This window comes from Electrona antarctica (genome assembly GCF_951216825.1).
Source record: "Electrona antarctica genome assembly, chromosome: 8".
In the NCBI taxonomy this organism is placed as follows: Eukaryota; Metazoa; Chordata; class Actinopteri; order Myctophiformes; family Myctophidae; genus Electrona; species Electrona antarctica.
Window position 1 is genome coordinate 9,984,060 of NC_136789.1, and position 25,181 is coordinate 10,009,240.

Below are 25,181 nucleotides of genomic sequence, written 5' to 3' on the forward strand. Positions count from 1 at the left end.
GATGGACATGCTGATTCATCACCCCAAGTGCAATTGATCTTACTCGACCCAGATACTGGTGGAGGAAGAGAGACGTTATTACATTGTTCAGGGGAACAGTGGCACCTTTCGAAGTGGTGCTGCAGAGGATTGTGTGTGTGTGTGTGTGTGTGTGTGTGTGTGTGTGTGTGTGTGTGTGTGTGTGTGTGTGTGTGTGTGTGTGTGTGTGTGTGCGCGCACGCATGTGTGCGCATGTGTGCGCATGTGTGCGTGCATGCCGTTACGCTTCCATACTCTTCCATAACAGAACCATGTCGACAGTGTAGCATATGTTGCATTTGAATGTGAAGACGAATGGCCTGCTTTGAAGGTTTCATTTGCTTCACAACAATCTGTCGACATGGACATAATTATTATGGACACCCAAACACACCAATCTTGCTGCTTATTTCCTATTTGTGACATGGTTGATAGAATACACCGTAGGCCTACTGTTTGTCCCTCCTCCCACATTTATATTTTTTCAAATCGTCCTCAAGGTTGAGCTATATACCAGCCTGCTTTATGTTATGTCGCATAACTGAAATCACATGAATAAACAGTTAGATCATGTGGATCTCGATATCCACATGGGAACAGCATGGCTCCCTTGCAGTTATTGGACCTAATGTGGCCAGCCATATGATGTCAGACATCTATGTACAGCAGGGACGTTGCAGACTATTTTGTTGCCCTACGCATGATAAGTTTGTGCTGCACAGTGCGAACTACTGTGCGTATGCCTAACGACGGTACTGATGTACAGTATCTACAAACTATGCCTGGCCTAAGACTCAAGGTTTCAGTTTGAATTGTATTATAATACAATTAAAGTTGAATAAATAACAAAAAAACAAACCAATAATACAATAAAATAAACGTATGTGGGGGAAAGGCAGTCCTTTGGCCTACTGGCATTGTGTACAAGAAAGTTGGTATTGAACGGTCCAGCGGTTTGCCAGGTGAGCTCTGGACAAACAAACCTGGACAGACCCTGTTAAAAACGTGCATGCTGTCTCTGAAGACATGTACATGCCATCAAGGGACAACATTTAGTCACATCTCTGTGATCATTGTGTGCTATAATGCTATACCATCACACATGGCACTTGAAGAGTGGAAGCATCCAGGAGTGTTGTCCTCACGTTGCTTCTCCTCGCCGTCCCACCCATTAATTTGGTCAACGGTGAATCTCATCTCCTACTGTCTCTCTAGGTCTAATGAATCTTCCTAGTGGAGCATAAAGATGATTGATGGGCAAAGATTACGGGCACGGGGGATGCTGGGATAAAGAGGGGAGTGCTGAGAAACTGACGCGAGGCAATAATGGGAGCGGCAGACTTATGACACAGAGTGCAGCACTGCTGAAAAGCGAACATATCGTGCAATGTCTGGCACTCACAGTGGGAGACAGAAAGTCTTCTGGGAGCACTCATAGTACTCCCATATTAGGTTATGTAAAAATATATATATATATATATATATATAATACAGTATATTATCATACTATAATTCAGTCAATGTCTGTGTCAGAAACACCGCCGTATCTCCTCACCGCCTGCACCAATCGCTCCCACTTTTCACACAGGCATTGACCATAATAATATGGAGGTCTCAACAAAGACAAACAAATTATAAATTAATAATTAATTTATTTTAGTGAACAAAAAATGCGAAAACGCACCCAGAGTGCAGTACCCCCCGTGGCCACAAGGGGGGGGGGGGGCAATATCTCACAACGGGTAAGGGCTAGTCAAATAAAACTAATCTATTACATTTTTTGGGGTCTATTCGTTGATATATAACAGATATATAAGAAATTACCGCACTACATTTTATTAACTTTTATTTAATCAGTATTTCCACATATCACATCATTATACCCATGTCAATGGAAATAATATGAACAAAATAATTACATGATCACAAATAATTATGTGTCGTTTTGTAATCTGCCAGAATAATTTTGTAAAAGTGGATCATGGCAAGAAAGGTGAGCATGTATCCATTTAGATTGGCAATTTTTTGTTAGGTCTCTGCATTCACTTCACAGCATGCCACTGATTATTTTTCTCAGAGACTCATTCCAGGTGGCAGAACAAAATGCATATATCAATGTGACCAGATGTAAGGGACAAAGGGGACATGTGTAGATTACATAATTATGGCAATGGGTAGCATTAGTATACTGGTAAGATAACGCTGGGGTTGAAATAACCAAAACAAAATCAAACATTAGTAGTTTGTCGAATGAGAAATATATTGACAGCCTTTATCCAAGGCGCTTTACATAGATTGTGCATTACATTCACCCATTCACACACCGATGACAGGAAACCATGCAAGGCACCAACCTGCACATCAGGAGCAAATCAGGAGCAATTAGGGGTTCAATGACTTGCTCAACTTCAACACTTTCTGGGGGAGCCCAGGTTCCAACTCTATCCCAGAGCCACCACCGCCCACTTAACACTTAACACTCTAATTAACTACATGGCCCTCGCTGCTACATGATAGCATTGGACGAACAAACTTTTCCTAAGCCGACAGTAAATGTTCTCTTATAGCGAGAATCACACAGCATACCTCAAAAGAAAGCGTAACTTTTTTTTTTTTAAATTGTGATTTTACCATCTTCCATTCTGGACATATGCACCTTTATGTAACACCTGCTTTTGTAGTAACGTACTCTTCTTGAACAGAAAGCCTAATTAGAAGCGGTTTTATGTCAGACGCTGTGTATCGTTCCAACTCGGATAGCCGTGTTCGCCTGCTGTTTTTCCCTCCGAGGTGGAACGACTGTTGTGAGGCGGTTAGTATTACTGCCAAGCCTTTCCAATTCTCGTAACAACACAGCACATGTTCTATCCGACCGGCGTTGATCATCAAGAAAAAATAACCGCTCGCCGAGGGACGATACAATCCGTGAGTTTTTTTGTTTGAATATGAAGAAAAAAGGAGACAGAAATCTGACGGACAGACACTGAAGTCACACTCGGGTCAGATTACACACACAACCCCTCCGTTGAAACACAGAGGAGAGAGCCCTCCCCTCCCTGAAACAAAGAGAGAGAAACAAGAAGAGGTGCACCCAGGGTGCGCCTCTTTTTGTTCTTCTTGCACCGACACGATCGGCTTGGTATGAAGCCATTCTTTTGCCCGGAGTTGCATGAGAGTCTCCGAGCAGCCGTTACGTGACAATACGGGGGTTGCCTCCCATCCTGTTTTCAGGAAGGGAGGGGGAGAGGCACTTTTTTCTTTTTTTTTTGGATCACGTGATCGGAGTGTTGTGCTATCATCCAATGCTAGTTGGTAAAGTGCCCGGGTGTGTAGAAAGACGATTGAAAGTAATCAATAAAAACATGCGGTAAACGTAGAAATCCATTTCCCGCATCGGACCGTTGGGAATTGAACCACGTAGAAATCCTTCTCCCGCACGCCGTGTGTTAACAAAATGAAGATGAACTTGAATTAAGAAATATCATATAGCACTGGTTTACATGACAACTTTGTGAGTGTTGCTTTTTTTCTCCGGTTTGTCATTTTCTTTGTTTAATATCGTGTTTGCTGTCATGTCCCAAAATGAGCTAATTACAGCAATGGGCGGGAGTCAAACTGTGAGAGATGACAGGGGGTCTCAGATGATGGTTGATGGATTAACGTGCCTGTTTATTTTAGAGCCCGAAGAATTGATTTATTAATTTCTGAGCTATTGCTGCTGGCTGTGAATCTTTGATGACAGCTGCTCACCATGCAGTGGCCAGTCACCATCTTCTTTTGTTAAATGCTATGAAAATTCAAACAAAAACAGGGCTACAGTGGCGTTGTTCGATTGAATTGGTTTACTTTCACGATGCTTCTCGTATAATTATGATGTGCTAAACACTGGCTGGCTACCAAAATGAGCAACCTCATGGTCTTGCAGCTCAATAGAGATGTTGGAATTGTGGTGATCTTGCTGTACGTCCTCTCATTTATGCTGATGTTAAGGTCCAGTCAAAAATAACATGGCAGATATCTATTGGGATGTGTTTTCTATTGTCCAGCTCTTTCAAATCAGACGGATGAGATTCAGGGAAATGATAGGTGGGGAGGAAGTGCAGCTGTTCACTAATTAGATGCGTCTCATGGAGCTTTCATAGCATAACCTACAGTTTGTGGAAAGAATCCCACCACGTTGGAGTGAGGGTTTTACTTTTTAATGCCAACATTGAAGAGCTGTGTGCTGATTTGTATTGGCTTCTTAAAGGTCAGGCCATGGGGGAATTAAGAGTCCACCTTGCAGTATGCTATTGCTTATGATGCTGGATTGCAAATACCACCAACACTTCGAGCTTTGAACATGTTGTTTGTTATGTTCACCGCAGCCTTTAATAAACACAACAATACAGCAGTGATGTTAAAATGGAAGACTGCAATATCAACATTGCTACCAATTATGCAAGAATTTCGCCTCAGGGAACAAACAGTAAAGTTCATCTATCCATCTATCTATTAGACTGTAGACAGTCAGACAGTACTGTTAAAAAATATTACTTTGTTTATACAATCAAACAAGCACCCTTGTCCACCTGTCCTAGTGGATCCCATTGGCTGTAGCACATCTCTGCTCTCAGTGCTGGTTGGCTCACATCACATTTCATATGATTCCCAGTTGCCGCCAGATCCAGATATCAAACCAGACAGATATTTGTGCTCAGTGGCGCATGCCCCTGCGCTGGAATCACACTGGGCCCACTGCCTTTGAACCGTTCAGCAAAACCGTGAACCCCCAATTTGTCTCAGATCGAGTTGACAATGGTCTACGTGTCTCTGCGTGTGCACGGTTGTAATGCACGCAACTCGAGAACCGTTTGACCCACCGACTTCACATTCGACTCACGCGTTCCACACCCCCACAGGGAGTGCAGTGCCAGGTATCGAGTGGGTCGGACCCACGGTTCTCCAGAACCACCACAAAAGGCTCTGGTCAGGCTCTGCCAGTGGGCCTAATGAGGCCAACTCCTTTCGCCTCTGCCTCAGCCAATTGAGGCTCAACCAATCAGGTTCTGCCAGTGGGCCGAGTACACTTTTCAGTTTGCAGTCTTCACACTAGAGCCCTGCAAGCCCGTCGGGACCCGACGGGGCCCGGCCCGGCCCGCCAAAACGGGCCGGGCCCGGGCCGACTTTGTCACTGCCCAACGGGCCCAGGGCCGGGCGGGCCGAGCCCGAGATTCATTATAACATTTTGCGCAATGAATTTCACCTGGTCTAAACCGCGCGCGCCTAAATGCTGTCGCCTCTCCTTCCTTCCTTTGGCTGCTGCGCTGCTACTACACAACACTGACTGTCACACACACACAAGCACACTAAAATCTGGTAAAAACTATAAAGACTTTGAAACAACGTTTTACATTCTCTCTCTCGCTCCGCGTCTAAACTCTCTCTCTCTCTCTCTCTCTCTCCTAATTATTATGCAGCGCAGCTGTGTGCGCGCACACACGCACTCGCACAGCACACACACAAACACACACACCGACTCCGAGTAGGCTACCGCTATAGGGTCTCCTCTGCAGTCCGCAATAAAAACAATTTAAATACGGCGGGAGCATTATTACCACACTAAACAAAGTTGGATTTGTACAGTGCAGAAACTGCAGATACATAACGTAAGTGTTCTTATTATTGTGGGTCTGGGTTTTATAATGCAGCGTGAGTCCGCGATAGCCGATCTACAAGCTCACAACGCGTTGCGCTGATTGACAGTGCACGTGCAACAGTAACTGTATAAAACTATAATTAAGTAGGCTACTTTTTAGTGTGATGTTATTGACTTCTTGTTCTTAATGTGGGTTTATCAGAGCGCCAGATAGTGCAGCTGTAAGAGTGGCTGCTGCTGCTGCATCCGTTCCGTGCACCAATAAAGCGACCGCGGCGGCACGCATGCTAGAAATAATAAATAAAAATATGTCGGGCTTCGGGCCGGGCCCGGGCCGTTTCTGGACTTTACCAACGGGCTTAGGGCCGGGCCGGGCCTTAACTCCACGGGCCCGGGCCGGGCCAGGGCCTATATTTTAGGCCCGTGCAGGGCTCTACTTCACACACACACACACACACACACACAGGCACATACACAGATCTCCATGTGGGACACCGGCTGACAGTTAAAACGGGTGCTATGACAACGTATATCATTAGGTTCCCAAGTTGCATCGTTCCCAAGTAGTAGGCCGGTGGCCGACTGCGACGGGCACGTACAGGTTTAGTCCTACTATAAATGCGCCACGTCTCTGTCTGTCTGCGTGCGCGCGTGTGTGTGTGTGCGGTTGTAATGCACGTAACTCGAGAACCGTTTGCCCCACCGACTTCACATTCGACACACGCGTTCCACATCCCCACAGGGAGTGCAGTGCCCGGTATCGAGTCGGTCGGACCCACGGTTCTCCAGAACCACCCCAAAAGGCTCTGGTCAGCTCTGCCAGTGGGCCTAATCAGCCTAAGGGCCGATTCATACTCCTATTTTACCGCTGATTTCGGCTCGTCAGAAATTTTCAGTAGCACCGAAGAGCCGACTTTAGGACGGTACCCGCCCCCCCGAACCTCAAATGACGTCACATTGTAGGCTCTACAGCGCCGAACCGACTTTTATTCGGCTCTAAAATAGGAGTATGAATCGGCCCTAAATCCTCTCACCTTTGCAATTTCCAGCCTCTGCCTCAGCCAATAATTGCCATGGCAACCCCCCACCTGCAAATTGATTACTTAACCACTCCACTTTTCACAGTGAGTTTGCACTCTTGACACACAGGCAGACAGACAAATACAGAGATCTCCATGTGGGACACGTTGACAGTGGGTATTATAGAGCGTCGCAGTCCCGCCTCCTACCCTGGACCAGGAAATGAAACCCAATGCATTATTCTCATAGACATTAATTAAAGTATTTATTTAAAGACGGTTACGCCGCGGACAAAGCCAACTCGAGTCGTGACAACTCATGACGACACAAACAATATTTTGGACCAAACAAATAATTAGAAAGAAGAAAAAAACGGCAGGTTACAACACTTTTTTTGTTGTTTTTCTTCTTTGTAATTATTTGTTTGGTCCAAAATATTGTTTGTGTTGTCATGAGTTGTCACGACTCGAGTTGGCTTTGTCTGCGGCGTAACCGTCTTTAAATAAATACTTTAAGAAATGTCTATGAGAATAATGCATTGGGTTTCATTTCCTGGTCCAGGGTAGGAGGCGGGACTGCGACGCTCTATTAGGTTCCCAAGTTGCATCGCTCTCAAGTAGGCCGGTGGCCAACGGGCATGTACAGGTCTAGTGCTATTATAATTTGTGCATAATAGCTTTAGGTGTGTTAAGATTACACAGTGTAAATCAATCTCTCATCTACCGACACTTTTTTTCCCTTCCAGGATTAGATTTCTAGCAGCCTGTATCTGATTCCAGGATTCCAATTTGAGAGTGCTGGCAATACTATCTGCTTTTTCATGAATATCCTGCCACTGGCTCTGAACAGTTACTGTACAATGCATCCTCTGGCTTTTCCTTGGCATTGAAGGATTCTCTCTTTGGGATACTGGACCGTCTTGTCTCAAGACTCTTGAGAGTAAATATGAAATTAATGAAAAGCTGTAACCATCCATGGTGCAAATAGAGGCCATGCATGCATGTGATCAGTATACTATCAACCTAAAGGCATAGCTTAATCGATACTTGAGTTCAGACATCCTGTGAGGCTGTGAAAATTGACATGGGATGGAGTTTTAATCAGTGTTTGAGTACTATAATTCTATCAATGAACTATGAGTCTGAGGGTGCAATGTACAGATCACGCCAATGTAAGCTAGGAGAAAACTAAAAATATATATATATCACATCAGGACAATGCCACTTTCTTACATTTAGATGTTTTCAATCAACAACATAGTTTTGTCATAGCAGAACATCTGAACCAATCCATCAAAACACACCTTTGCTTTTCTAGCACACATTTCCTCCTTATTTGTGCAAAATGGTTTTCAATATTCATCATCATTCAAAGTCGATTGCACGAAGATGTGAAATAATAATCATTAAACAAGGCACACAGTATAATTACGGCATGCCTTCCCTGTGCAATTGAAATGGCTTCCAGACAGTTGGCCCAATGACTGCTAATTAATTTAGCTAATTGGATTGAATTCTTCTATATATTATAGCTGAATCATAAAATGAACGTGGTTTGCGCTACGCTCGCCGCAGAGGAAAACTTCAGTAGCAGGAAGTATGAGGAGTTTTCAAAACGGGATCTGCCCTTTGCTAAATATTCAGAAAATGATACTTCTGTAACTATAGGTTACTTCAGTAACCCCAGTTATTTAAACGACTGAGCGAGGTGAATCGTCATATGGGGAGTGCCATCTCTGGCACGAACACACAGAATTAAACCATATACTTCACGAACAATTTATTGGTCGGGACTTCTGACCGCACTGGCATGATGATCACCCCTCTCCCCGAGGTGATAAGAGTTCCCTTCATGCCGTGCGGGTCATTCCATGTCAACCAGATTGGCTTCTGCTTAGTTAAGTCAGAAGGGTAGTCTTTCAGGCGATTCACCTCGCTTAGTCGTTTAAATAACTGGGGTTACTGAAGTAACCTATAGTTATTATAAACTCCTTCACTCAGTGAATCGCCCTATGGGGAAATATAAACTCCCATATAGCTACCTACCAGTTGAACAAGTCCCAACCAACGTCACAGGTTTTCACTTGTAACGGCCAACCCAACCCACCTCTTACCTGGAAGCGATGTCTAAAACGGCATGAGCCATTGCAGACGGCACCACATCCAAGTTATAGTACGTGGCGAAGGTCGAAGGGGACGACCAGCTCGCCGCTGTACAGACATCCTGAATGGGGACACCCTTAGCGAGTGCCCAGGATGCAGACATACCCCTAGTAGAGTGGGCCCTCAAGCCCTCTGGGGGCTCCACTCCTCTCTCAGTGTATGCCAAACGAATGACTTCCACAATCCATTGTGAAAGTCTCACCTTCGTTATCGGTTGCCCCTTACTTTGGGAACCCCATGACACAAACAGCTGATCCCCATTCCTGAAAGGAGCAGTTCTGTCCACAATGTGTCTCAACGCTCTGACCGGGCATAGGCAATTCAGCCTCATATCCTCCACCGAGGAGAAAGGTGGCGGGTGAAATGCCGCCAGATCGACCGTGGCGCAGCCAGAGGGAAAATTCTTAGGCAAGAACGCGAGGCTCGGCCTTATTCAGTATTTTAGCCGTGACGTGAGCGCCCCCTCCAGAGATACTTCCGGGTCCTACTTTTGTGTCGCTTTTGTGTCCCCATAGAGTTATACTGTGACGCTCCGTCGGACTAAATCTGAGACAAAAACAACCACGAAAGTCTAATTTTACCGCTTTCCTCGCAACAACAAAGCTGCTGCTCTCCCAAATCTGGCTGTGACAGGCCGTCTGCCCCACACTGGATACTATCGCCATTTGATTTCATTGTGTAAACTAAATCCTCATTAATTGCAAACTAGATTCAACATACACAAGCCTGCGCACACGGGGGCATTCTAAATATGCCCCCGAAATATTGTACTGAGCAAATGGACTGTTACCACGTAATAATAATGATAATAATAGTCTTTATTGTCTCCACATCATATTTTCTTTGTCATGGACACTTGTACAAAACATTAATAATTCTACTCGAGTTGGAAGCATTAAGACCCATTTTAACCCTCAATGGCTTCCTTTCTGAAAAAATAACGTCATTGTAAAAAGATTCACGTGTTTAGATATTCTATTTACAATGAGATGCGGACAGGAGCTGGTGCCACTTGGACCCGGACGTAACGTAGCACTACAACATGACGTCGGACTTAAATACTGAATAGAGAGTTCCCGCTGAATCTCATGCTGGTCGTCAAGGCGACCAGCAGAGCAGTCTTTAGTGTGAGGAACTTCAAGTCCACTGTCCCTAGTGGCTCGAAGGGGCCCTGTGAAAGGGCGTCCAGTACCAGAGTCAGGTCCGAGAGACATGGCTCAGACAGGCTCGTCTAACGCCCGCCATGAAACGACGGACTAGCAGGTGTTCACCTACCGTCTTACCGTCTCTACTCCTGTGGTACGTCAAAATGGCCGCCAGGTTGACCTTCACTGAGGATTGGCCTAGGCCTCTGATGGAAATAAAATTCCGGCGACCCCAAGGATCAATTTGTTGGAAAGATGGCGAGAAAGGCCATCTAATGGATCAAAATAAATGATATCTATTCTGTAATGCTAATTAGAAAGGACTGTAAATATATATATATACCTTCAATAACCCAGCAGGGAGACCAAATACCGTGCTGTATTTACCTTACAAATGAGTGGATAGCCCTTTAAATCTTGAATGACAGCTGCACGGTACCATAAAAAATAGAAGGATACCTTAAAAACGAATTGGAGACAGACGAAATAAAGTTCTGAGGAAGTTTAAGGTTTTAACTGTAATTTTTAGTAGGTAATAAAGTCAATTTACATAGAGAATGTGCTACATGGTTCAGATAATAATAATAATAGTACAATACATCACTATAATTTAGAGTATTCAATTGTTCCAATATGGATCCGAACTGCCCCTCTTCACAGCATCTTCCTGGCTTATACTGCATCTGACGTCAGTTGTTGATAAACGTTCATTGGCTCAATAGATTGTTCATTTCCGCAATATCCCACGGTGGCGCTGGTTGTCGAGCACTCATTGGACCAGCACATGGATGATGAGACTGGTATCGTGACATCTTCCTTGGTTCCGTCATTGAGGGCCATAGACCGGGAAAGCACAGAGGCTGGCGTTGCTATGGCAACCTGAAGATAACATTCTTTCCCTGCTAGCTGTGAACTCTTTCGACAGAGAGAAATACTCCTATCTACTTTCTCACTAGGCACCAAGGTCAAATACATGTCTCAAATCAAAATAGGCCTCTCATTATGGCAAGTTTACTTGCCTGGGGACAGACAGTATGGAGACCGAATAAGGAGTCAACAAGATATATGATATTAAATCTGAATGTGGCCTCAGGAAATCCATAATATAAGTATGATAAAATAATATAAAGGATAATATAGGGCTGAGATGATTAGGCACGTGGATGGTGACATGACATAAATAGGATAAGGAGAACAACCCGGAGTAAACAGGCAGTAGGCTAAGAGTAAAATGATGATAAAAGGGCAAGATGACCAAATATGACCTATATGGAACACGGTCTGGGCCCAAGTTCTATATGTGTTGAGCAACAGAATATGATGGAATGGCCAACTTGACATGACGTGTAAACAACATACAACCTGTACAGGTCTGGCTGCACAACATGGTCCAGGCCGTGTTGTATCGTTGTCTAGTCGACAGGGCTCTCGCCCCTAGAATCGTCGTGATGACGTTCGGGGGCAGGCCTTCGGCGTCCAGGTTCAGCCCCTCACGGGCCAGACCCAGAGGTCTAGGTCCTGTGGACGTGGATGGAAGATTTCTTGCCCCGCTTGAGTGTGCAGGTCCCTCCGTAGTGGGAGCTGCCAAGGCTGGTCGTACAAGAGTGGGACTATGTCCGACCTCCAAGACCCGGGGCCGGGGCCACCAGTAGCATGCGTAGGCCCTGAGTCGTCACCCTGGCTAGGGCGGGGGAGATCAGGGGCAGGGGAGGGAATGCGTAAAGTAGGCCCCTCGGCCAAGGGTGCGCTAACGCATCCATGCCCAGAGTCGGGGACCCTGTCAGGGAGAAGTACTAACACTTCGTGTTCCCTTCTGACGCAAACAGGTCCGCCACCGGCATGCCATACCTGGCATGGACTTCTGGACAGCAGGTCGGCTCCTGTGTTCAGGAGTCCCGGGACGTGACAGGCCGTGACTGACAGCAGATGCTTGTGGCACCATGTCAGGAGCCTGTGTGCCAACGTGTGCAGGCGTAGGGATTTGAGCCCTCCTTGCTTGTTGATATAGCACATTGTCGTGGTGTTGTCGGTTCGAAACAGAACATGACAGCCCCGGATAAACGGTTTGAAGTGCCGCAGGGCAAGGAAGACCGCCAGGAGCTCTAGATAGCTGAGACATGATTATGTGCATGTCTCAGGGCTCCGTGCCACACTCCTCTGGCTGTCCTGCCGTCGTGGGTGGCTCCACACCCCGACAGGCAGGCATCCGTGGTGACGATCTTCCTGGTAAGGGTCAGTCCCAGGGGAACACCCTCCACCAGGACGCGTCTGTTCGACCACTACTTCAGGGCGAGTACACAGCCTGCCGACACCGTCACTCGCCGTGATAGGCACCTGGTGGGCACACCTAGGGTAGGGACCTTATCCATCTCTGGAAAGGTCTCATGCTCTGTCCCGTCCTGAACAGCGTCACACACTGTAGGAAAGTCTATCGACCTTGTGGGGACCAGAACACTCTTCTCGTGATTGATGGTGAACCCCAGGGAGGCCATGTGGAGCACCACCTGAGTGGTGTTCCGCGGGCAGAAGTCCCATACTTCACGACCAATAAATTGTTCGTGAAGTATGAAAATGATACTTCTGTAACTAAACACTTAAAGAGAATAAACTTCATAAAAAGGTCTGTTGAGCTATTGAAGGACAACACATACAAACCTAAATCTTTACATAGCCCTAGTTTGGCTGATATTCCTGTTTATCTATAGCCTCAAATGAGACTGACAACGTTGGTTTCTTTGTGTTTGTTTTTTCTTTCATTTTTTCAATTCTGACATTTGTAATATCTTTGTCAAAGAATACACATATCAGAATTGATTAAATTGATCAATCTCCTCCTAGGCTAACGTTTATTGGACACTGCACATATTGCTTACATACCAGAACAAACTGTCAAAACACCTGCTATAGGCTCCATTATGTTTAGTTAATTGAGACACTTCAGCTCAGATTGACCATAAACCATTTATTGCAAAGCTATTGCATGTTAGTATGGAGGTGTGGCTCTGCTCATGTGATATCAGATAATCTGCGTACCGAGACACAGGTCTGATATCACATTTGATATCTGATTATCTGTGCACCGAGACACAGCTCTGATATCAACGACCCCCAACACACGCTCCATGAGCAATGAGCGAAAATACCGGAGCCACGCATTAACTATGTGGGAATGGAATGTTTCTCAGTAAAAAGCACCAGCATAGTGCAATTTCATTTAAATCTACGCGATTGAGCGAACCCTTATTCATCAGGAGGTCTTTGGTCCGCATGCAGAACACCTCTGGATGAATATAGGGAAGGCACAGGCTGCACGGCCCACGTGAGTTGATTTAAATAAAATATACTACATGGATGGATGTGACGCATTTCCATTTCATGCAATTTAATGCGACCCATGAGCCCTTCTCATCTAAAGCCGATATCCTGCGCAGCAGCGGCATTTTGATGAACAACCTAAACACTGGAGTGTTTTGATGAAATGGAAATATCCTACGAATCGTGAATTAATTATGTGTATAATTTCGATCATAAGATGCCTTTCCTATGAGGTCACAGATCCGCATGCGAGCAGGATAATGACCACGTAGGAATCTTGGCAAATTATACTCACTCGAGCTAAATTTGATATGAAAGAAATATACTATACTAGTGCTCTAACTATGTGTAAGCCTATTCATTCTATATGCTGCCGCGCTCGCGGGCCCTCCCATAGGCAAGTCACCGATTTCCCTAGCTCTGGTCCATAACTCCAATGCTTTCAGGCAGCAAGAGCAGAAAGGCTATGGACCAGAGCTAAGATTTCCCGAGCTGTGACCTGATATAGAAGGAACATCCTATTTAGTGAGATACCATACTAACCGCCATACCAAGCCTGATGCACCCATTGGCATATCTGAACACATCACCACCAATCCCCCAACCTGCGCTCTGACTGGAGCATAATGTGATAAAACATGAGATGCAACCCTGAATTTATTACGTTGGTTATACAATGGCACTCGTTGCTCTTTGAGAATCTAGCTTGCATTTAAGCGAATATAACGTTCATAAGCGGGGGAAGACCAAATTAGCATATATGTGATACCGATACCACAAATCGATTTTAGTTGTTTTTAGATTAATCGGCATCGTTTCGATTAATTAATCGGTCTGATTAATCGGTCTGTATTTACAGATAAACAAGCCCAAGTAACAGCTTGAACAGATCTACAAGCTTACAATAATAAATATAAAGGTATAAAAGTTAAATCTGACTTGCCTAAGCCTGCAGTGCAGATACCTTGTTACATGTATTTTCAGAATGGACAAAATTGTAATTTTTCAATACAGAATGAGATCATATCGACATCGGTAATATCAGTTATCGGCCATAACATCAATTAATTATATCGGATATCGCCATTAGCAAACAGTTAGCACTTGGCTACTCAACTTCACAGCATGGTGCAAACACAACATGATCAGAGCAAGCTCTTAGCCAAACACTTAGACATCAAGAGAACCTTATTGGCTGCCTGCAAATAAGAGGAAATTAGGGGCCTTACTCATCTTCTTACCATCTTAATACCAAACACCACTAAAACAAATGGAGTTCTGCACTGAGTGTGTCGTTACTAAAGGTCCCCCAGAAGTTATGTGCCCATAACTTAGGAATCAACTTTAAGTAGAAACCAATACCAACTTTAAAACCTGACCCTGCAGTTATAGATATGAATATCGCATGAAGTAAGAACCTACTTAACATGACACTAACATGGCCTGCAAATCCCATTAACAAGTGTCACACTTTTGACCTAGTGTGGGTAGTGCTACACCCAACACTGGTCAACACTGGTTAAAAATAGTAAAACACTGAACAATTACTGAAAAAGATGGCCAGAGTCCTTGATGCAGAGAAGTTGGGTTTCTTTATTCACCCTACTTTACAGACCAATCATGAAAACTGATTGACAAAATGTACAGCTAACTGGACAGATTGCTCTAGATCCTTCCACCGCCACAGTCCTACCTTGACTGAGGCCTCTTTTAGACGGCGACCATCTCCAGATAAAACGGCAAAGTCCCGTTGACCCGTAGACCAGTCACCCACGTACAAGAAGAAGAACCAGGTAGCCCCCTTCACGCAAACCTATCAGGGTTTTGCTTCCAGACCGCGACGGGGTTGTGGCCGACGCTCGCTACTTGCTTTCTACTAACACATCGAGGTGACAGACAGGTTGACAGGCAGCCCAAAGCATGCAGGCAGATCACGCCACGGGATGGTTACATATTTTATAATACATTAGGCTACATAAACGCTGCTGCCACGGTGCCACCTATCACAAGGCATTCATGGTTTTACATTCACCATCGCTGATGAGCGGCGCTTGTTAGGAGGGAGGCTTGTTCATTGTAGGAACTAATAAAACATGCGTTGTGAGCCAGCATGAACCATGATGTCATACGTTTTGCGGATTCGCCGTTTTGCCTGTTTAGATGGAGACTCGAGGAAACGGCGTTCTCAAAGATTTCCACTCTGGAAGGTGGTTTCACTTTGTTGCGTTTTCACCTCCCCAAAATGCCGTTCTCGTCTAAAGGGACCCCAGAAAACGATACTTTATTTTGCCGTTTCCTATGAACACCGTTCATAGGCCTCCACATACCTGGACAAGGAAAGTGGCGCTGTGAGGATACTTTTCTTTGATTTCTCAAGCGCCTTTAACACAATACAGCCCCCCCTTCTGAAAGACAAACTGACCAGTATGCACGTCGACCCACACCTTGTGGCCTGGATCATGGACTATCTCACTGACAGACCACAATACGTCAGGTTGAGGGACTGTACATCTGACACCGTGACCTGCAGCACAGGAGTCCCCCAGGGGAATGTGCTGGCCCCCCTTCTCTTCACCCTCTGCACACAGCACTTTACTCTCAGAAGAGCAAATTCAGTAACAGGTTTTTATCCCAGCAATGCAGCACAGATAGACTCAATAACTCCTTTATCCCAAGGGCCATTAGACTATACAATGAATCAATGGGGGCCGTGGGGGGGAGACGACGAGGAGGGAGGGGATTGGTCAGTTAACGTATTTTTATTTGCCTTTTTGGTGTTGTACTTTTTAACCAATGCCTTTAACTTATTGCTATTGCCTTTTTTACTTACTTTCTATGATGTAATGTACTTTTACATGTTCATCATGCTTTTTATTCTATATGTATGTTTTTACACTGGAGCTGTTGGACAAAACAAATTTCCTTCGGGATTAATAAAGTATCTATCTATCTATCTATCTATCTATCTATCTATCACCCTGAATTGATTCCTCAATTAAACCAGTTAGGCCTACTTCTTAATGTCCAGAGACATCGCATTTTGTGAACCTGCTTAAAGCGTCACGTATTATTCAACCAATTATCCACATAATATAAAACAATGACAAATCAGAGTATTCTAGACAACCCTCACACCGTTGGCATGTTCCCCATACCCAACAGCTGGTAGTTGCTCCCTACAATGGAGACAATCAATTGACAATCAAGCATCAAACAATATACATAGTCCAAAGTCCAAAATAATATAATCCTCTGCAACATAAAGAAAAAAAGTCAAACTTTAAACAGTTTGAGCAATTAGTCTCAGTGGCAGGGTGAACTGCCACAACATCTCTGCCCCTCCTAAAATGGTGGAGTTGGGTTGGATAGACTACAGTACCCATGATGCATTGCTGAAGAGACTTCCTGGATTTCCCACATGGCAAACACGTGAGAATGCCAATGTTATTTAGCCACAATTATTGATCAGCTTAATCTCCCCACATGGCAAACAAACAATTCTGAGTGAGAATGCCAATGTTATTTAGCCACAAATAATGATCGGCTAAATCTCCATAATTAATCACACAGAGAAGAATAAAAGCATCACCTGGCATGATAGATCCTTCAAGACAATCAGGAATCACTGTTGGGTGAGCTGAGCTGCAAAATCATTCCACGATGAGGACTAAGATATTAATTACTAGGATACCTTATGGATTTAAGCAGCAACATTGAACCATGACATCCACCAAGCCGGCTCTGCTTTAGCATCCCACCCAAACTTGAATAGAGAGTATGCACATGCATGATTTTCCCATCAGGACACGCCCCCCCTCATCTAGACTGAGTGGCAAAACATTGATCAGCATGGAGTGTTGGAGTTTGGAAGCGCTCGTTGGAAATCACTCAACCGTCCTGCGTACCACCTGTTTCTAAATGTCACATAGGCCTAATGCAGGAGGCAGCAAAATGTTGTGTTATTGAAAACAAGCACTTCCAAACTCTGACACTTAGAAAAATTATCAAATGCAGGGCATTTCTTGACAGAAAGTAGCTCATAACGTTTCTATGGTGGATTTTTATGAAACAAAAACTTTGCAGATAGAAAGAGGATAATTCAAGCTTTTCATACAGCTGCAATGTTGGTGAGTTTAACATTGTTTAATGCAATCAGACAGGACTTTTCTGTTTGGATGAATGGGCTGTCAAGGCCAGAAAGTAGGTTTTTGCCACTCAGTGGGCGTTCCCGCATAACTTCCAGTTATGATGATGTCACGCGCATACCCTCTATTGCACTGTTGGAATGAGGGAGTGGCCTGGAGAGGCAGCTGATTTAAAGAAGCAGAATGAATTACTATAGGGAATGAAAGAGGGGAACTCTATACATAATAACCATCTGCCTTCCGTGCCGCAATGAACTATCGCTACGCTTGATTTTATTTAAATCACATACAACCTACAAATCATACTGTAGGCCTACATATTGGTTACAATTATAAAACAACAAAGTCTGAATTAATTCCATTATGGTTCGTCTATGGATGTATTAACACATTCACTGCTACGTATAAATTCATTCATTCTTCCTCACTTTCTTGTCTTTTCAGTGCATACCCTTATTTTGAAGGCCAAAAGTTCCCGGGCCGTGGACGTGAAGTAAATTTTTAAGTGTATCTTTGATTTTGTAACCGCATTCATCAACACTTTAGTTATGGGCCGTGAATGTTAGTTATGGCCGGAAAAAATGCAATCTGGGAAAGGAGTCCGAGATAAATGTATTTGAAAAAATTACATTGAGGCTGATTGAGTTACTTTTCACTTCCGGTCCATGTCCGGTGTTATCGATCGCCTAGCAACCACGAGGCAATCATACACTGCATACGAGTGCGATCTAACTTAATAAAAAACCCTTAAAGGTGTAGTGAAACGGAAATGGTGGACATTTATTGTGAAGTTTCAAGTTGAAACACCGCTATGAAGTTTCTGAACCAATCAGAGCGTCGCATCCCTTCAGGGGATGGGACGGTAGCTAGGGGCCGTAGCTATGCTGCTGCTATGCTACGCAGGACAGCGTGTGGATGTTTGTTTACAAATCAGAGAGTCGTCCAGCTTTACCAGTTTACTCTTATGTGGCTTATTTCTACCCTATAATGTTTTCAGATACATTTTTTAGCGTGATGATTAAGTTGAAACCGAGTAATACACTCCCTGGATGTTATCTTGAATGGGAATAAAAACGGAAGATGTTTGTAATCAGTAGCAGCTGTGCAGCCTGTGTTGGACGGATGCGGAGATATGGGGAATTAAACGGGTGAGCTTCATTTTTATTGGCTTTTATCGATGTGGGCCTCGACACGTCATCACGCAGCACGTTTTCGTTTTCAGGAAGTAATAAAAAATATATTTTTATGGACGTTTGATATAAAAACACACAAAAATGAGAATTTTCTCGTTCTTTTGGCATCCATTGTTAGGTATGCCCATATGATGACCACGGATATGGTCTAAAAGTGTGAAAAACGTATTTTTCATTTCACTACACCTTTAAAGGGACATTTCACCGCTGGAAGAAACTGCAGTCACTCAATGTTAATAGTATTTGTAGTAGATAATAGTAGCACAATTTGAAATTTGCACCCTATGGCCATAAAAATAATGAAGTCTGTGTGTTTGACTATAGAGCGTCGCAGAGCCTGACGACGCCAGGCCCAGGAAATGATTCCCAATGCATTTTCCTCATAGACTTTTCAAAAAGTATTTATTTAAAGACGGTTATGCCGCGGACAAAGCCAACTCGAGTCGTGACAACTCATGACAACAAACACAATATTTTGGACCAAACAAATAATTACAAAGAAGAAAAACAACAAAAGAAGTGTTGTAACCTGCCGTTTTTTTCTTCTTTCTAATTATTTGTTAGGCCCAAAAAGAGTTGGCTTTGTCCGCGGCGTAAACGTCTTTAAATAAATACTTTTTGAAATGTCTATGAGGAAAATGAACGGATAATCATTTCCTGGGCCCTGGTAGGGGGCGGGACTGTGACGCTCTATAGGGTTTGACTGCATTGCTGAATTCCTACAATGCCCATAATGCTTTAGTGCACTTCCCCTCCTTGTGGAGAGGGGGGAGGGCTACATGGAAGTGTGACTTTGTAGTCCAGGAAGTGAGATGACATTTTCATGAAAAAAATAATATACACAGATAAAAAACACAGGAAATTGTTTCTTGTGTCCTAAACATCATTCAAATAAGCTCTGGTTGAAAAAGCTTTTAAAGTGGCCCTTTAAAAGCACTGATGGATGAAAATGGCAGCCCTATCCAAATCAGGTTCTCCAATATAGCCTCTTCTTTTTTTTTCAGGCTGGATGCGCCTCACTTGGTAAAGAGAAAAATGGAGGGGGATGTGGAGTGACACGCAGCAAAGGTCATATCAATGGGATCGGGATTCGAACCCGCAACAGTTGTCAAACTGCATTTGCAGCCTAGGTGCCCAGACTGCTACGCCAGCGGCCTGGGTTGGATGCCGCAGTTCTACACTCATTGGCCACGCATGTGTTCGTCTTAGCGTTACGGTTAAAGTTCATAAATGTATGAAAAACCCCAATTAAAATATTATAAAGAAAGTTCAGCTCTCTGCAGTGGCGCTGCTGCTTTGCTCGATGGAGCGGCAAACTGTCACTGCGCGGCACAACCAATTTGCTGCATTCAGTGGGAAAGAGCGTTTACTATAGTGGGACTATTGCTATTAACCTACAGTGCATATACAGTACTGTACTATACTGTAATGCCTATACACGTCAATGACATATATCATTGGTGATATCAATACTTTGACTTCTACTACACTACATCTCAGAGGAAAATATTGTACTTTTACTCTTTTACATTTATTTGAAAACTTTAGTTACTAGTTATTTATAATATTGAATATTATTACAAAACATTAATGAACCACTTCAACCATAATTTCGGCCATTTGAAAATTGCTATTTTCAAAGTATTTGTATACATTTGAAAACTTGAAATGGGACATTCTGCATAGTGAGTACTTTCTACTTTTGGCACTTTAAGTACATTTTGATGCCAATACTTTTGTACTTTGTACATTTTGAATTCCTGCCTTTTTTCTTTTTTACTTGTAACGGAGTAGTTCTCCATTGCAGTATTGATACTTTTATTTAAGTAAAACAATTGAGTACTTTTTCCCACCACTGTGTGTAGGCGTTGCATGCATGTGGCAGCCTGTGCTGAGCTGGGATAATTGGTCTACTTTTATAGGGACAGATATACATACAGAGGTACAGGCAAACACTGTTCTAGACAGCAAGCCCCTTTGGCACCATGCTGTAAAAAAACATTCCTTGGCGAGAGTATAGGAAGCTGTGATTAGCTTGCCTTCACCCCTTTAGTAGAATGTAAGCAACGTTTTGAAGGCAGAAGATGAAATGCACACGCTTGAAAATAGTAGTATTTTCTGCACACGGTTCCTCAGATTCAGTGTCCACAAAGGTTAGCCAATTTGTGATGCACGTGCTGAGGATAATGATAAGCATGTTTCCACTGCTGGATTCATGATCAAAGATCAACTTTGCCGTATAGAAGGTGGGATAATCAAGTTGACGAAGACATTTAAATATATATATATCTTTAAATCTGACCTTTGGTTGAGGCTCTCGTCTGTTCAGATACTGCAGGGTCTATTTATATCCCTGGCGGAACTCATTGAGCTCTGTTTTCCTGCTGCGAATAAATTAAGCTTCTGCTGAACCCTTGCTGTGCCTTTGGAACTAGCCGGAGCCCTCCAAAGCCCAGAAATTGGCTGACGTTCCCCATGCTGGAGTGCATCCCACAAGTGTTACTTCAGCCAGATACAGCAGCTATTAATTTAAATTGAATCTCCTCCATTGCCCAAAAGATCTGGCAGGAGTACCGTATACAATGACATTGATGTAATGATTTTGGAATTATCAGGTGACATATGGCTGTGATGCCATTACAAGAGTATATGTATCGAATAAAGATAGAATATCAGTCCTTATTATTAGCCTAAGCATAAGTGGTTTCCCTAACCCTTGTTTTAATAAATGCTTCATACAAAATGGATTTATGGCATTTTGGAATGGACAATTCAATTGTGGCCAACCTTCAGTTGTGTCTTTGTGAGTGGTGTGTAAAAATGTTTGAAAATGTGTTGAATAAATTTGTTGTATGTTACCCATTCAAAAGTATCGGTAACAAACACGTGACGGTGTCTTACAGGTCTCCCTGAAATGAATTAGACGATTACAGTTGATTCAGAAATCAGAACGCTGCTGCTTGAGTCTTCACTAACCAAGAAAATGGAACATATCACTCCAGTCCACCATCTCCCTGTAGCCTATGTCAAAATAATTGATTTCAAAACACTATTACAATTTACAATTTAGGCATTTAGCAGACGCTCTTAATCCAGAGCGACTTACAATAGGCAAGAACAAAAAGCATGGGAATACATCACATATGTAACAAAATGCATTTATCGCGAAACATGCGTAAGCTAAGACCGTGACTAGAACATATCTATATAATGACACTATACATATAAACTATAACTAGAACATATCTATATAATGACACTATACATATAAACTACACATATGTGCTATACTATGCTGTACATATATACTATGAAGTGCTATGACTACATACAATGCACTTATTGTGCTGTCTACATGACATGCTATAAGTCTGTTTCAAATGCTATATAAGTCTAAGAAGTGCTGTCTAAGGGGGTAGGGTAAGTGCTATGGGCCATGATGGAGTCTGAAAAGGTGGGTTTTCAGACTACGGCGGAAGATCGGGAGTGATGCTGCAGTTCTGATTGCAACGGGAAGTGCATTCCACAGTTTTGGGGCCAGAAGGGAGAAGAGTTTGGGACGTGTGGAGCGTTGTCCCGGCGTTTTTAGTGAGGGTACTTCCAGCTTCCCTGCGTTGGCTGATCTGAGTGCGCGGGAGGGTTTGTAGGGTTCAATCATGCTGGCAAGATATGGGGGAGCCATACCTTTGGTTGCTTTAAATGCCAACATCAGAGTTTTGTATTCTGTGCGGGCAGCGACCGGGAGCCAGTGCAGGGAGCGGAGCAGGGGGGAGACATGTGAGAATTTTGGCTGGTTGAAGACCAAGCGAGCTGCGGCATTTTGGATCAGTTGGAGAGGCTTCAGTGCACATGCCGGTAGGCCAGTAAGGAGAGAGTTACAATAGTCAAGTTTTGACAGGACTGTTGTCTGGATTAGGAGCTGGGATGATTCCTGGGTGAGGAACGGTCTAATTCGTCGTATGTTATAGAGTGTGAACCTACAGGATCGAGTGACAGCTGTGATGTGAGTTTTGAACGAGAGCTGACTGTCCAGGACAACACCAAGGTTCCTGGCTGTTGGGACAGACGTTACCAGGGCGTTGTCTACGGAAATAGTTAGCTCCCGCATCGGGCAGGACTTAGCTGGGAAATTATTGTTGGTAAAGCATTGAGGTTTAGGGCCAAAACACATTTCTGAGCTTTTGCAATATCATGAACCATCCATATTTCTCAGGCCACCTGGGACATCTGCTTTATGACCTCAAAACTAATGTAGAGAAGCATGCGTTCAGTGTTTATGCACCACAGATCTGGAACAAACTTGCAGAAAACGTCAAGTCTGCTCTCGGTTATTTGAATTTTTTTAAAGATATTTTTTGGCTTTTTCTGCCTTTTGATAGGTTGAAAGTAGACTAACGGGGAAGACACGCGGCAAAGGCCGCCGGGATGGGGCGTCGAACCCGCGGCACGCGTATTGTTATAGTTGTGATGATGGTGGCGATAATGGTTGACATTATTATTATTAAGGGACCATGCAGTCCCAAAGGGACTTATTGTTTTTGCCTTTTTTTCTTCTCCTTCTTCTTCCGCCAAAAATAGCAGTTCTGGCTGAACTGTGCAGTCGGTTTTCGCGAAACTCGGGAATATGGTAGGCGGTGAGGATGCGAGGATGCGAAGCCCACGACCATTGGCCAAAGAACGGCGCTATAGCTCTCAATTGAAAATGCAAACTTTGACCACGCATAGCTCATGAACCGTTTGACCGTCGGCAATAAAACCTTGAAGTAACGTGAAAAACAGTTAAAATCTATCTCCTCCCAGGATCTTTGATCAAAATGCACAAAACTTCTACACGTGAACTTTGGACCTATACGGACAAAAAAAATCAGAAGTACATTTTTTTAAGTGAAACAATTAAGTTTATATGAGTCAATGAAAATTGCTGTTTTGTGAAAATTATTCATATGCTTATGAAACTTTACAGTATGGTAGAGGGTCATGCCAAATAGCACTGAAACCAGTCTTACTCCAATTGGCCAAAGGGGGCGCTATATATATATTTTTTAAATTAAACCTTTGAACAGCTCTGCAACATCGATCTCGCACTAGTCTTTGTTGATTTCTCAAAGGCTTTTGATTCAGTGGACAGAGCCAAACCGTTTGTAATTCTTAAATTATATGGTATCCCCGAAAAAATTATCAATGCCATAAAAGTTCTATAATACAAATACCTCAGCGGTCATCCTTACTCCTGAAACATCATCATTCCCCATCCTTGCTGGCATTCTCCAAGGCGACACACTTGCCTCGTTTCTATTTATTATTGTTGTTGATTATGTTCTTCGTATGTCGTAGTTGATACTATCAATGATAAGGGCTACCAATTAAACCCTAGGAGAAGCTTTCGTCATCCTGCTAAATACCTAACCGACACTGACTTCGCTGATGACATCGCGCTTATCAGTCAATCATTGGAATACGCTCAGGCTCTCCTTCAGTCTCTTGAGCAGGCCTCCAACTGTGTTGGTCTTTATCTCAACGAGACGAAAACTGAATACGTAAATATATGCAAATCCAACAATAACCACATTATAAAAACACTTAACAACACTCCTCTGAAACAGGTTGATGACTACAAGTATTTGGGTTCATATATATCTTGTTCCCAAAAGGACTTTCAAACTAGGAAGGGTATGGCCTGGTCAGCCTGCAATGACATGCATAAGATCTTGTCATCCCAGCTTAGTAAGACGTTAAAAGTAAAAATATTTAGGACGACCGTTGAGGCGATTCTACAATATGGCTCCGAGACATGGACACTTTAAAAGAAACTAGAGAAACGGTTGGATGGCACTTACACCCGCCTTCTAATGAGAGCGCAAAATCTATCTTGGAAGAGCCACCCATCGACTAATCTAATATATGGCAACCTTCCCCATGTTTCTTCACTAGTCCGATCCAGAAGAACACAGTTTGCCGGCCACTGCTACAGAGCTGACAATGAGGTTATATCTTCCCTTCTTCTCTGGAGTCCTGCCTCAAAGCAGACCAGAGGTAGAAAACTGTCGTTCCCTGATGTCATCGCTAGGGACACCGGTATCAGTAAGCAGGAACTGGGGATGGCAATGAAGGACCGGGAAGTCAAGCGTAATATTGTGAAATGCAGCGTATGAGTCTTCAATAACCCTGCCCCACACACACACACACACACACACACACACACACACACACACACACACACACACACACACACACACACACACACACACACACACACACACACACACACACACACACACACACACACACACACACACACACACAATTAAAACCTAACTTGTCACAATTATAAGGTCTTCTTTTTCTCAAGTTCAGTCTTCCAAGTTATTACCATCATTATAAACAAATAGTATAATTGCTATGAGTCATATACAAACTGTTTACATCTGTTGAATGTAGCAATAAATGCAAATGTGTTATTTTAACAACTCTCTCTCTCTATATATATATATATATATATAGTCGCGGGACTTCAACGGTAGGTATTTTTACTCAGGTAGGTGGAT